This window comes from Vespa velutina, chromosome 1, assembly GCF_912470025.1.
Source record: "Vespa velutina chromosome 1, iVesVel2.1, whole genome shotgun sequence".
In the NCBI taxonomy this organism is placed as follows: Eukaryota; Metazoa; Arthropoda; class Insecta; order Hymenoptera; family Vespidae; genus Vespa; species Vespa velutina.
The window spans coordinates 14,868,896-14,884,468 of record NC_062188.1 but is presented as its reverse complement, the minus strand read 5'-3'; the positions used below and the strand labels follow the sequence as shown (position 1 = coordinate 14,884,468).

Here is a 15,573-nt window from a genome sequence, read left to right as displayed (position 1 = left end):
GAGATTTCGTAAAACGCACACAGTTAACGCTGGAATATTATTTTAGAGAAATATTCATTTCATTTGAATACTCCGTAAGGAATTCTCTAATCTTAACATTTAATATTTCTTAAAATACAAAATGCTAACGGCCTATGGGCATTTTGTGAAAATATCAAAATTAAAATTAATAAACAGTTTAATGGAATAGCAACATAATAATTGCCTTAAAATTCTACGTGAAATTTTTCTTAGTTAATTAGAATCGATGTCACTGCTATTTATTATTTTTATTGTAAGTAAGAATTATTCGTGCTTCGTGGCTACTGAATATTTTGAGGTATCGAATATCTCAATTATTTTGACATCCGTTGTATATACGTAAAATGACGTGTTATTTAACGCCAACAACGATCTATAATGATGAAATATAACATTCCCTCGATGATTTGGTATTTAATAATTTAGCAGACACACAGAGCCATTTTATGTCATATATCATATGCACTTGTGTCATGCGATACACAGCTACATAAGCGAGAACACCGATAATCGATATTTATTACCTTGCAGTAAGCTCGAGCTACACGTTCAATTAGTAAGTAACTTTTAAAAAATTCGATATAGTAAAAACTAGTTCGTTCGTTGGAAAATATCGATTTTTTTTAATTCTTTGATTTCACTAATTTTTTATCTATCTATAGATAAATCTTAACTAAGATAAAAATTTGTTAAAAGATATTTGTTTTAATTTCTTTTTACATTATTAAATCGATATTACTTTTAAAATGACAAAAATGTTCGACTTCAATCAAAATTTTTGTTATGCATTATCATATATATTTATTATTTATATATATATATATATATATATATATATATGGTTACAAATTATTTATAATTGGTAATTATATATTTATATAAAATGATAGAGGAATCAAAGATTTCAATGCTCGATGAGCTATTATTCCAACCGGAGACTTGATCGCTAGCACAAACAGGGTTTATGAACTCTTCCACTTACATATTTCCCTGATATATTCCTCCATGTTATATTGAAATTACCGCAAAGAAAGGCATTGTTTCTAATTCTATAATTGAGGTTATATTAAAAAAGAAAAAAAAATCAGATCAAAATATATACAAATTTATGAGCTTAATTGTCATAAAAATAATAAGAAAAATCATTTAAATTTATGAATAAATATAATCAGAAAATAACTTTCTCTTCTATTTTTATTAATGATAATTTCTTTATAAGATCATTACTTCGCGTTTCATTGACAAAATTTTATCACAATGTAAACTTTCGTTTATGGTAAAAAAACGAGCGATCAGTCGAAAATTGTTTATCTTCCCTTTCCTCTGCTTTTATTTTTCATTTTCTCATATTTATCATATTTATCCTTTTCTGTTCATTTTTATCATCTATTCGTCTTTTTACAAAGTAGGAATGTAATGTGCATACTAGCCTGCTCTATCATCGTACTATTTGTTTTCTTTCGTCATGTGTGTGTTGTCATACCTATATAATATGAATATTATTTAGCAGAAAACAAAATCAGAGACAGAGAGAGAGAGAGAGAGAGAGAGAGAGAGAGAAAGAGAGAGAGAAAGAGAAGGAGAGAGGAGGAGGAAACCGAAGCAAGAACACCTTTCGAATAATTATTCACTTCAAAATATCGTATTGCATGTTGAGCACGTCTCGTTTCTCTACATTTCAGAACAATATGTTACATCCAAAGTTTGATGTATGCGGAAAGTGATTTACACGGGCGAATACAACACAGATAAAGCCAGAGAACATCATATACATACGCCACAAGTACAAGAGCTTTCTCCAATGATCCGTTACGTATGTATCGTTATATATAATATAATACGTAGAATACGTGCAAAATAATGAATTCTTTTGGTAATTACATTTCCGATTAAATTATATTTTATTACGAATTATCTTTAAACGTGCCGTATGTTACCATAACATAGGTACAAAGCAGATTTAAAAACGTTAAGTTAAATAGGAAAAAAGAAAACAAAATGTATTCTCTGTTTCGGTTACGTTAAAATAAATGAAATAAAATTCGGTCCGTTGAACGCTAACGAAAATTTTCATACCGAGAATCCATTTCAACTTTACGCCCAGCAAAAAGTACACACTTTCACATTGATATTTCAAAATTTCACAAAATCACGGCGACAAACGACACAGTACATATACGCTCGATGCAATTCAGCTATACGTATTATCTATATGTACGTCCGTTACGCAGGCGAAATAGGATAATAGGATACCGACGCCGACGGCAGGAAGCACTCTTCCGTTTCAGCAAGTTTCCAGAGCTTTCCCGTGGGACGAAGCTTTTCTTCGGTTCAGCGAGGCAGCGCTTTTGCACAATTTCCACGGGAGACTCGTTTCCACGACGGCGAGTCGATCGTCGTACATTTTAATTCGATAGATCAATCGTATGCAACGAATAAGAACATTTTCTGCGACTTAACTGTTCTTTAAGATCAAAAGAAATCTCTCTTTGTTCATACATATTAGTTACTTCGAATAAAAATGATATTTTTTATTTTGAAAAATTGTATTGACGAGAAATAGACATAGAAAAGAAAAAGTTAATATAGAAAATATACGTTAATGACCAATATTATTTATTTCTTATTTTTAATCTTTATATAAAAAATTATTATTCGACTTTAAGAAAATAAAAGATAGAAGATTATTGAAATATGTTTTACTTATTCAAATTTAATCCTTTCGATGAGAGAACTTTTTATGGTATTGTCGCTTCACAATATCGCAGGATCTACTTTTAATTTATCCGCTTTCGTCGACAGTTCTATAAAAAGAGCAAAAGGTTCGATTGACATTCCAAAAGTAAGTTAAAGAATATTTTTCTTTTTCTTATATTTAATATCGAAATCTCAAACTACGAAGGCTCTACGATGGAAAGTTCTTCCAATAAGGAACAAGCAAGAGGAAAGATAGAGAAAGAGCAAGAGATATAAAGGGAAGAAAAAAAAAAAAGAAAAAGAGAAAAAAAGAAAGATTTTCCCATCAGAAAGTTTGAAAGCATCGAGTAGACACGAAACTGGCACTGCCACATCAACGACTCCAACTTTTTCTCTTATTTACCCGAATCGTTTGTTATCATTCCGAGAAGTGCAACGTCTTTCGAGAATTCTGATTCTTGAGACTCATCGTCACTTTTGAAAGATTGCAAAAGTTTCTAAGAAAGATACAAATTTTTATTCCTACAGATAGTAAGTTTCCTTGTAAAATCGATAAATGAATGCGATTCATCAAACATGGAACCTAGTAAACTGAAATTTTATCAAGATTGAAAATCCATAGAAAATAATTTCCCACGAATTTACTGTCTATACTCTGTGCGAAATTGAAAAACACATACTTTCGTTTTTTTCCATTGTAAGAAAGTAGTAACGGACGAAGTGACTAATAAAAACTACTGACAACATCTGTCAGTCTATTTATTCACAGTTTTCTTACTTCGAATAACATCATAGTCAGACAACAGCCTTTGTACGTCTAAAGCAACACTTGCATTTATCGTTTCTTATAACACATTATTAATTATCCTCCTTCGTGCTTAGACACGCTGCATGTTTTGAGATAATTATACTTGCGAAAGTACATGTATATCCTCATAAAATTAACTGATTAGTAAAAGCTTCAATATTAATTATATTCTTTATCTTATAAATAGATACAGAGTACAAACAAAATTGTACAATTATAACTGAGCACTATATTTTATCAATATGATGACAATTATAAGAGTAATAAATTTGGACTTTGAAAAATCTTTAATGAGATAAATTGTCTCTCTTGATTGACATATTATAGAAAATAAAACAAAAAGAAAAAAACAAAAAATAAAATACACTTTCGATCATTATAATGGAAAATTTTTTTTTGCTTTGATAACTGTGAGATAACTCCTTTCAATCTTTAGAAGTGCACACGTTTCCCGTGGGTTTTACTTCTTTTAGTAAATTTTCTTCGAACGGAGGAAGAAAAGATAAGTTGAATGGCAAAAGAAACAACGACGAACGAGAGCTGCGGAAAAGTCGAAAGTACGCTTTGAAAAGTCGCGAACAAGCGAGCTAGCGAACGGATGGTAAAAGCTGTAAACGAAATCAGATTAGGAGAGATTGCGGTCGGAGTTTTGCTTCGAAAAGGGCCGCGAGTAATCGTCGGGAAAACGTTCTTAGGTGGAAAGAAAAACAGATGCAACGGTTCAAGACGACATCCACGGGGAGCTAGGGAGAAATCGAGTTTGGAAGAAATTTTTCTGCGAACTACCGTTTACGATAGAAAGAAAGAGAGAGAGAGAGAGAGAGAGAGAGAGAGAAAGAAAGAGAGAGAGAATTCTGTCTCTTTTTCTTTTTTTTCTTTGAAAGCTGCCGCCCTGTGACATGGCGGAATTTTCTCTTTCAGTAGTAATGGAGCGTTTTTACCAGACATTGCTCTGCTTCCCATTCTCACGTACAGATGGCGCCAGGAAGGTCGTCTCGTCCGTTCAGTTACCCACGTATCTACTTTACTATCTAATTCGGCCAATGAACAGGAACAGAACTCTTTCTACTTCGATTAGTCTTCTATACAATGTTTTTTATTATATAAATATATATATATATATATATATATATATAAAATCTTACATTATAAAAATAATTTTATCGAATATCATTGATTCCATTAAACTATTATCCCTCCGTTTTTAAATTCACGAAGATTAAATAATTTTTACGTCATAGTTATATCATATTAAACTGACGAATAAATTCTATATAAATCATTAACAATAAGAAAATCGAATAAATTTTAAATATTTTGAATTTATTACGTCGTATCTGATCGATTATCGTCTTCATTTATTTATATTAATGACATAAGAGAATAATTTTTCTACTCGTTTTAAAGATTGATTTATTTGCGAAAAATGATGAAAATTAGCTTACCCGAGAAATGAGACAGCTCTTCGTAATGTAGAGTTTCTCGCATGATCCGCATTACATTTTACTTTGTCTTATCTACCTTGTCGGACTCATCTTTCCTTATCACTCTTCTTATAATCCCCTCAACGTTATCCTGTTTCAACAAACTTGTATCCGCTTCCATGGCCTTTGTTGTGCTTGACAAGAGAGAGAAAGAGAGAAAGAGAGAAAGAGAGAGAGAGAGAGAGAGAGAGAGAGAGAGAGAAAGAGAAAGAACAAGACAAATTTGAGGAAAGGCTTCCGCAAGCCGAAGAAACTTCGTCCGGCTTCAAAGCCGGCGGACAGATGTTGCAGACTTTTATTTACACGGAAAGTTACGTTAATTGTTTCAGAGCTCAACTCACTCTCTCTCTCTCTCTCTCTCTCTCTCTCTCTCTCTCTCTCTCTCTCTCTCTCTCTCTCTCTCCCAGTCAAGTCTAGATCGAAATAGCTGTGATGCCGCGAAAACGTTAATTGGCAACGGAACTACAATGAAACGACTCGTCTAAATCAAAGCTCATACGGGTTCCTCGTGAAATGCTTGAGCTGTGTAAAATTTTAATAATTGCATTGATGCCTTTCGAAGCAATAAAAGATTAAATAAGGGATAGAAACTTATTATTATTCTCTTTAATTTATTACCACCTTCCATTAGAAGTGTAACATAGCATTTTTTTATGAGAGAAAAAAATTCCATATGGTCATAAATAATTGAGCATTAATAATAAAACAATCCATATTCGTTTTTTGAAAAAAAGTACATAAAGCAATATAATACATTTAACATGCCGACGTTGATATTTCTGTTTTATTCCATGAGACAGCTCTTTGTAAAAATCAGTCACCATTATATTTGAAATATTTTATAAAAAAAAATATAAAAAGAAATAAATCATCTTATTTTATTAATTATAGATTATTATAATTATTTAAATATTCAAACAAAAATTTAGTTTTCGAAATTCATTGAAAGATATTTTTACTAAGAACAAAAACGATATCTAAAACTGTATTGCGATGAACCATCGATCGTACACCTCACCCAATGAGCTTTTTTATGCCACTGGTCATACATGCTAGAATCCGTGGTAATAAAAAAAAAAAAAATTTTAAAAAAGAATGCCAATATCTGTGCATTATTTAAAGCAATAGTTGACAAACCCGCGGCTTTCGGGCTTGCAGAAATGTTACACTTTATTAAATAAAGTAAAAAAGTCATAGCTTTGATTAAAAACAACTGAAAAAATTGTATTAGAATCGCAATTTCAAAGATATCTCTCAATATCGAAAAGTTTGATTGATGAGAAACAGAATCAAATAAATCTATGTCAAAAATAACAAATACCATTCCATAAATTAAAATATTTTTATTAATATATCAAATATTTAATATTACGTATGTTGCAATCAATATGGTTTTCAATTTTGGCCGAATAAAAGGTAGAAGTTACTCATTACTCTAAAGAAGATATTTACACTGTAGATCTCTCGAAGGAAGAAAACAACGTTCGAGCTAAAGATAAACGACGCATCGAAAATAAAAAAAAAAAAAACAGTGTAACGTAAACATATTCCTTTGGTTCTTCGAAGAATACTTATCCAGTAAAAGGCAAGTTAAGATGAGAGTTTACTTTCGCGCATGGACGGACAAAGTTCGATAACGACGGAAAGGGAGAATAACGATGGTGATGGTAGATACTTGTGCTAGTGTTGCTATCGAGACAGTAGCTTCAATTTCGTCTCACGTTACAAGAGTTTCCATGTATTTCGCGGTTGGAATAGGGTGCCTTCCCCTCAAAGTATTTCACGCATGAACAGACCTTTATTTACTCGTACTCTCGACTGAGGAGGAGGAGGCAAGCGTCGGACTTACGAGACAGCAGGTACGTGAAAAAGAGAGAGAAAGAAAGAGACGAGAAGGCTTCTCGAGTCCTAAAAGGGCGCGAGGAGCGTTGTGTAAATCCCCTGGAGGGCCTCCTGGGTAAAACTCCTCGTTGATTTAGGCCGGCTTTTGTCATTTTCTGTACTCGACAACGGCAGGAGAAGAAAGAAAGAAAAGAAAAGAAGAAAGAGAAAGAGAGAGAGAGAGAGAGAGAGAGAGAGAGAGAGAGAAGAATACAAAATTTCGAGTAAGGCTGACACTTAATTCGTCCTCACAGAGAAGAGTCCTAAAGGAAACGTGCGAGATATTAATTGAAAGTTCATAATTGGAGTGGATTCTCGTTAGGTACGAAATCACTTCAAGATTGAAATGAATTTTTTTTTTTTTTTTTTTTTTTCTTTTTTTTTTTAATTAAATATATAATCAAGACGAAAAAATGTGTCACTTATGTACCTGCGTGGAAATGTAATCGAATCGTCTCTATTGTTAACATTTGAAATTTCAAGTACATCCTTTTCGTTCTTTCACACCTCGTAGCTACTAAAGGTCGAAAGTGTCCCATGGGCACAAAAGAGAGAGTATAAATCTAGCTTTACGTGGAATGCCTGTCATCGTCCCACTGCATTATGTGCGATACTGAATTATGCTACTACAACGGCCTTAAGGGAATACCTCGATCGATGTACAAAATGTATTATAAACAAGTATTCCTTGATCTCTTTTAATATCACGTTTAACAGGATACAATAAAAATTCAATCCTTTTATTTATTTTCTTTAATTTAATAATATTACGTTAATAGGTATTCCAAGGAAATCAAGCAGTCAATAAAATGAAAATTCCTTTCGCATGTATCTGAATGTAAGGCACGCTATGTATCTTTACACATTCTGTAAATTTGATATTGATAGTGTCTTCGGTACAATACATATATATCAAGAATGTATAGGTATATATACCTATATATTCTAAAATAATGTTCTATCTTTGCCCGAAGCACCGTTACCTTAACATGGATATTCGAGACGATGAAACAACATTTTGCATTCATGATAAAGTTTCATAGTCATCTTAGATCTTTCGTATGTTAAGATAATAAGATAAGTTTATATAAAATAAGAACCAAAAGAAACAAAAAAATAAAATAAGAAAAAAGGAAATAGGAAAATTTACTTAATTCAATTGTTCATACAACTACATTGGTATTGTATCAATTTTTTTCTCTCCTTTTCTCCTTTACGATAAATTGTTTACAATTGTTGTTTACAACGAACATTAAGCAGAAGTTATCAATGAAATAAGAGTTTATTTCTATGAAATAAATAACGTACCATTAAATATCTTAGGAGTAATACATAATTTCAATATTTCGGTAGTTAATATGGATTGTGAAAAGGAAATTTATTTGCGAGAGGAAAACCTCAAATGGAATGCGAGCAACACAGCCAATCAGAATGATATCAGCGACCGACATCACGGCTCCAACGGCAATCCTCGCAATTATTTTCCTGTGGCCCCATTGTTCGACTTGCTTCTTACGAAAGAACGATACAAAGCCTCTCGCCTCGATTCTCGCCGATGATAAATGGAAACGCCGAAAAGAATCATCGCAAGAGGATCTTACGCGTGCGCGCGCGCATACGTTCGAAGCTAAGAGAGAATTCTCTCTTGGTATATAGTAGTCGTTCTCGTTGCCACAGTAAAGCACGTTGAAAAGCTGTAGCCAACACGCCGGGAACTTTATTCCCGACCCTTGCCAGTGCTTTTTTCGAAAAGAGAGTTTCACAAAGAGAAAAAGAGATATAATATTTACGGCGTCTCTCCGCGTCGTTCCACATTTTTATTTTCCCTTGGCGAACTTGAAATTCTGTTTAACTTTAAATATTTAAAGTTGAAAATTAAATTATATTCAATTCGAAATTAAAATTAAAATTTATTAAAGTTGTATTATAATGTATTTCATAAATATTATATTATTATATACACACGTATACGTATATGCACATGCAAACGCGTGTACACATATATACACATACATGTAATGTAAAATTTATCTTTTATATCTGTTAAATTTATTAAACGTTATATCGATCATTTTTATCTTTTGAATAATCTAATTTGTTATAAATTAAAATTATGAAGAGACTTGCAATAAAACTAAACGTTAAATATCTTGTATTTTTATTGTTTGAAATTAAAAAAAGTGTGATATTTAAACGAATTTTAAATCGAGAGTATCTAAGCACATATGAAATTTATATATTAACCGAATTTGACTATTCATATTTAATGAAAAGCTCTTGTCCCGCAAATCTTTTTTGAATCTATTATCATATATCAATGACCTAACACAGTTTCCTTCAATTTTTTTCGAAATCCTATTTGGCCCAATTTTCAATCTGATTTAAACAAGAATGTTGATATTTTCCAATCTTCCTTTCTCTCTTTCTCTCACTCTCTCTCTCTCTCTCTCTCTCTCTCTCTCTCTTTCTCTGTTCTTCTTTTTCATTTCTCTTCCACCTATCCATTTTTCTTTCCGCCATTTTTTCTTTCTTAATTGGAAAACAGGGAACGGATTTAATCGAAAAACTTGGAAAGAAAAGACAGCTGCTTTCTTCGGTTCGTCCGACTTTTCTCAAAATGCAGCTTCCTTTCTCATCGATTCTTTATTCCTCAAAGATGAAACGATGAGAATTCTATAACGAAAAAGAATATTGTTAGAGTAAAGCTTTGTTAACGTTTGTATGTTGAATTTTTTTTAATAGAAGAAAATAAATGAAATCAATAAGAATTAAACAAAAAAATTGTACGTATTTTAAAAATTAATTACCCTTTTCCTTTAAATTTTTTTGATGTGGAAATTGCATTATCTCTTTCAATTTGATATCCCGTTAACGTGAAAATATATCTTTGAATAGTTGGAAGATAAAAAAGAAAAATAGAAACAAATTAAAATTATATTAGATAGAAATAATAATATCACGAAAAAAATTATAATATTAGAAAAAATATCTTTCGTAGATCAAAAACATACAATCTATCGATTGAGAAAAAGAATAGAGGAAAGTCGAAACATGTGATCGACCCTTATGAACCCTCGCTCTCGATCCGTAATATCTTCCTGAAACGCAGGCAAATTTCGGAGTAGACGGAGAAAAGAGAAGCTGCTCATCTCAAAGTTCGCTCGTAAATCAGTCGTTTTCGAAGGGTGAGGGTGCACGTAGAGATGTAAAAGAAGAAGAAGAACAGAATAAAGAGAAAGAAAAGGTTCGAAGTCAAAGGTGGGTGCCCTCGTACGTTTCCACGTTTTATAACGTATCCTTTGTCTTGCCTTCCGAGAAGAATTTCGTGTGACACGCGAGCCGAACGAACGTAATACCGACGTCTTTCAAGAGGAAGATCGAGCAACGAACAGAAAGAGAGAATGAGAGAGAGAGAGTGAGAAAGGGAAGAAGAAGAGAGAAAGAAAAGATGCGGCCAATTTTATCGCAGATCAAAGGAAGGACCCATCGTCAAAATTCCACAGTTTTTTTATTAATATAATGTGGACCACCCGAACTCTAAACTCGCTCGAAAAATAAATACAGCTATAAAAAATGGGCAAAAATTTTGTAGAAAGATAAAACAAATATTAATACATTAGAGATATTAATATGAATTTTTTGTAATTCCATTAATTCGTATCTAAAAATACCTTCGTTTAACTTGTTACATATTTTTATTTAACAAAAAAATATTCATGTTCATATGAAAATTGAATTATTAAACATATTAACAAATAATACCTTATTTATCGTAATAAAGATGTTGCAAAGCGATTGCTATATTATTTCACTTGAAAGACCGAAAAAGAGAATCGAGAGTTTCCTTTGAAAAGTCGAATGATTTATTCCGAGTTCGCTTTGAGAGACGCTTTGTTTGTCGATATAGTGCCTCCATCGTCGCATGGCAAGTAAAACAAGATCCTTAAGAGTCCTTTGCATCAGACTAACGGGAAGGAAAATTAGGTGCAAGCCTATTAGGCAACGCTTGGTTTCTCCTTAGTTTAGGAGAGCGACAGAAAACGTGCTCGTTCGCCAATTAACACCTTCCGTGAGAGGCTCGTTTACACCAGCATACTGCTGTCGTTCGCAAAGCTTCTCTACCATTTCGAGAAACTCATGTTATTAGATAGTCGATTCAACAGAAGACACTTCCTTGATTTCCTTCAAGAGTCTGTCGTCAATTTTCATAGTTTCTCTTGCATATGTAAGAAATCCATTAGATTAATGTATGAAATTATAACATTCAAAAATAAAAAGAAAAATATATCGAAACGTTTAAGTTCATACCATTCAAACTGACATAATAGATAGACAATAAAACATCATAGATATTTATTAAAATAGTCAGCAAGGAGAAACTTTGAGAAATGTGAATAATATTTGACTTTAATTGTAACAATGAGAGAAACCATTAATACGTCGATTTTCGATGCACCATTTCGAATAGCAGAGACATAATGTGATGCTATGGAACATCAAGAGAAATCATTCGTAGAATCAGGACAGTAGATACAATGAGGAAGTATCGTTGTACGAGAGGAAGCTAAGTAAATCTTTCTGTTTAATTAGGTATTAAATGTTTTATCAAGTATAATATATATTAAAGTTAAGGATAAATATCTAATTATCAAATTTAAATAAAAAGATTTGATTTTCTTTGGTATAATCCTATATTGATTTAATTCGTAAGATATATTTAGGAATTTAATGAAATATCAATTCGTAGAATCAAAAGATCGTTTAATTTCTATCGAATTTCCAATAAGACTGATTAGAAGCATACTATAGATTATAAGGTAGATCCTTTTAAATTTTCATTGAATAAAAGTGAGAATTTTCAACAAAACAAAATTTAAACAGCTGGTACGGTGACACTTTTCCAATAGAAAAAAAATTCACGAATCGTATAGTCCACTTGGTTCTCTTGTAGAATTTGATTTTCCTTTTGGTAGTTGATCGCGCAAAGAGTAGTGCGGAGAGTACCGATGATGCCATAGGCGATAGTGCCCTCTGTCCTCGAAAAGGGCTCGAAACGAGCCCGAGAAGCATCGGATGACACACAAAAGGTGTAGCTAAGAGTTCATATTCTTTATTACAGATTCCCTGGGGCCAAGTCTGAGTGGTTAGTCTCGACGCGTTCTTCTTGGTATTGTCGTCCGAGGGCTAGCCCGAAGGTATTCTCGTGTGCTGTATCCTCCCCTCTCCTTTTTTTTCAATTCCTCTCATATCACGTGTCTAATTCTAATGATTTAATATAACGTTGCTAGCGAGTAAGTATGAAAGATTTATTAAAAATGTTGATAACGAAATATTTTTTTAATGAAAAAAGAGAAACAAGTTGAAATAATTTTAATAATAAATTTGATTAGATTAAATACATCTAATTCGTAATTAATATCATTATAAATTGATATCGCATCGAAAATAAATATTCATTCTGAATATTATTCAAATAAAATACAAAAGATATAAAATATTTCTAAATTTCAAATAAAAGTAATTTGTATTATATACAGAAGCTTAATACCGATATTTTTTATCAATTGTTATTAACGATATCGATAAATAGAGAAATCGATATATTATCGAAAATCCAAAAAATACCAGTATTTATTTCGGTTTTTTAATTGCGAATATGATTGATTAAAACTAATATATGTTTTGTTTTTTTTAATAATCAAAATCAATAAAAATATATTTAACAACAATCAACTTATAAATTTACACTTTTATTAATCCTGAACATCAATATATCGTGAATCAATTAATCCTGAATATCAATAGAGATATTATCAGATAAATTATATGATGTCATATCAGTATTATCGTATTTTATTTCGATAAATGTTCAACTCTTTAATTTTAAAAATTATTTTACATACGGAAAAAAAAAGAAATATATTTGTCTATTAATTCGACTTATTTTTATACAAAAAATCACTTCGTTATACGTGTAATAATCGTAGCTTTATCGATCAAAAGGAGAAGTCGACCTCGAAAAGCTCATATTTTTCAATTTAACGAAATTTCTTACGCTCGATCAAATTTAATGAGCCCCCTTCGCTTTCTTAGAAACGAACGTTTTCTCATCCCTGTATGGGGTCGAAGATGGACATTGGTTTTATGAGTCCTCGAAGAACGGACCAGTCGTAAACGTAAATTTATCGACCTGCGATTTTAAGGACCTCGTGCGAGTTCACTGTCTCCACAAAGAGAAGATGGATAGATAAGTTGCAATGAACATGATAATTCCAAGGTGAAAATTTATGAGCTTTTCATTGACCGTATATATGTTTGAGCTCGTAATATTGTCATGTGTTATTAAAAAAAAATAAAGAAAAAGATAACGAAGTTTTTGAAAATTTTTCATTCAAGATTTCACATTGCTTAAACAATGATCCTTTCAACAATTTTAATTGTATATAGAATATGACGTTAAACGTATTTGTGTTAATATTTTTACAATATTCGTGCAAAATTTGGAAAATACTTTACCATTATAATTTACAAATTTTTAATTTTTATTTATGACAAAAAGTTACTCTTTTTATTTTTTCTAATTCTAAAAACTAACAGGTAAATATACGATCTATCGAAATATATATATATATGTATGTATGAATGGAGTACGTAGAAATGTTACAAAATATATACCTACTACTAATGGTAAGAGTTAAACGCGAAAGAAACTCAATTATCGTTAGACACAACGATCTTCGAATCTCATGAACCAATTTATGGTATCTTAGTGGAGTCGCTAAGACCGAAGTAAATGATAGAGCAAAGTAGAAGCACCTCATAGTCCTCCGCGAACGTTCTCTGTGTAATTTTAAAGGCTTAATACAGAATCGATGTCATCAACTACGTCCCATTCTCCGTTTTTCTCTCTTTCGCTCTTTCTACCATCCGATTTTCCTTTTTCCTCTTAGTTTTTCCATTTCAATTCTAATATCGACATTTAAAATTCGTAACCATTATTTCGACACTGTTATAATTGAACACTGACTAGCTAGAAATTATTGATAATCAATAAATTAACGATTTATTAGTATCATTCACTTAGAAGCCTTAAAAAAAGGTCGAAATTTGGAATTCTTTTACGCAGAAACGATTAACGGAAGAGAAACAAATTATTCTTTCTTTTTCTTTTTTTATATTCAAAAGTACATGTATTGAGAGGTTTAAAAAAAATCTTTCAAATATATCGAAAAACAAAAAAAGTATGACCGTCAGCAGACGATGAATTTTTTTTAGAAATATTCGACGACGGACACTAAGCAGCTAAAATGATCTATTTGAAATGAAAATACGAAACGGTTTATTCAAGTTAACATCGAAGATGAATCTTTGATGATTCTCCAATTTTTGATTTTCTCTTAGAAAATAACAACTAATTTAAATGCAAACATGGAAAAAAGAAAAATCGTCACTTTATGTAACTATTGAAAAATAAAGATCAATTAAAAAAGAAAAAAAATAAGTAAGATCGTCAACGATCTTTAAACTTTTCTGATATCAGTTTATCTGATATTTTTGATTTTTCAGATATCATGTCCACCGACTTTGAAAACAGCGTTTATAGTTTCAAGTATGATATTACTATTATTAAATGAAGAATTTTTATCTCTAGTCATGAATTCCAGTATTGTATGGAATACCCTTAGCAGGAATTACATGGAATTTCATAGGAAGAGGATTGTTGTGTCTGTAAAAAAATTCTCATTTCGCATCTTGCGTATCGAATTTCAACTAAATCGATGCACTTCTGATCTTAGTTCTTGCAATTCTCAAAGCAATTTCATTCGATATCAATATTCGATGAGTACATCAGCAACAAATATACAGTGTCATTTTCGTTGAAAGTACATGCAACAATATTTGTAGCAATTTTTGACGATCGAAACACTATTGTTTTGGATTTTTGAAGTCACTCAGGTATAGGTATCACGTATTTTTATGAACATTAATCAAAGTTATAAAGAGCCTTTCTCGGCTACATTGACAAAGGGCAAGTGGAAACCAAAATACGGTTATACCGAGTTTTCCGTGCGCGCAATGCCAAGTAGCGAAACTCAAACTCTCGAAGTTCGAACGTATTTTACACAGAATTCTATAACTTCATCGATTTTATCAAATGTCGATATGAAAATTCTAGGATATGAAACGTTTAGAAAATGTGAAAAAAGAAAGAAAAAAAGAAAATTTCTAGGTGGATATGGCCCTTTTAATAAAATTAAACATGTATTAAATGTCACTAATTGGATAACAATTATCATTGACAATAATATAACAATACATTCTTATTTTTTCGATTTTTTCCTTTGAGAAATATTACAAAAGATATCCATACACACACATACACATATATATAGGATAATAAAAAATATCTAATTTATATGAGTTCTAAAATCAGCCCTTTTGATGTAAATTAAATTTTATTATTTATGAGCGTTCAATATTGTCAGTTCATTTATTACAAACATATTGAATTTTAACAACATATTGAAATTCAATTATTACAACATATTGAATGTACACATATTCCATTATTACATTTGTGATAAGTTTTGCTTATTTTCATAATAAACTTATCTTGTCAACCTTGAACTAGTGTATTTCTATGAAAATTCCTCTGTGTACATTTAATATGTTGTCAAGAGA

General features: G+C 31.2%; 1 protein-coding gene across 2 annotated transcripts in view; it reads right to left on the bottom strand.

Annotated features, from left to right (window-relative positions):
- Window positions 1-15,573, bottom strand: part of LOC124953419 (collagen alpha-1(XV) chain) — a 204,709-nt gene that overhangs the window by 138,264 nt on the left and 50,872 nt on the right. The gene's annotated exons all lie outside the window — the stretch shown is intronic.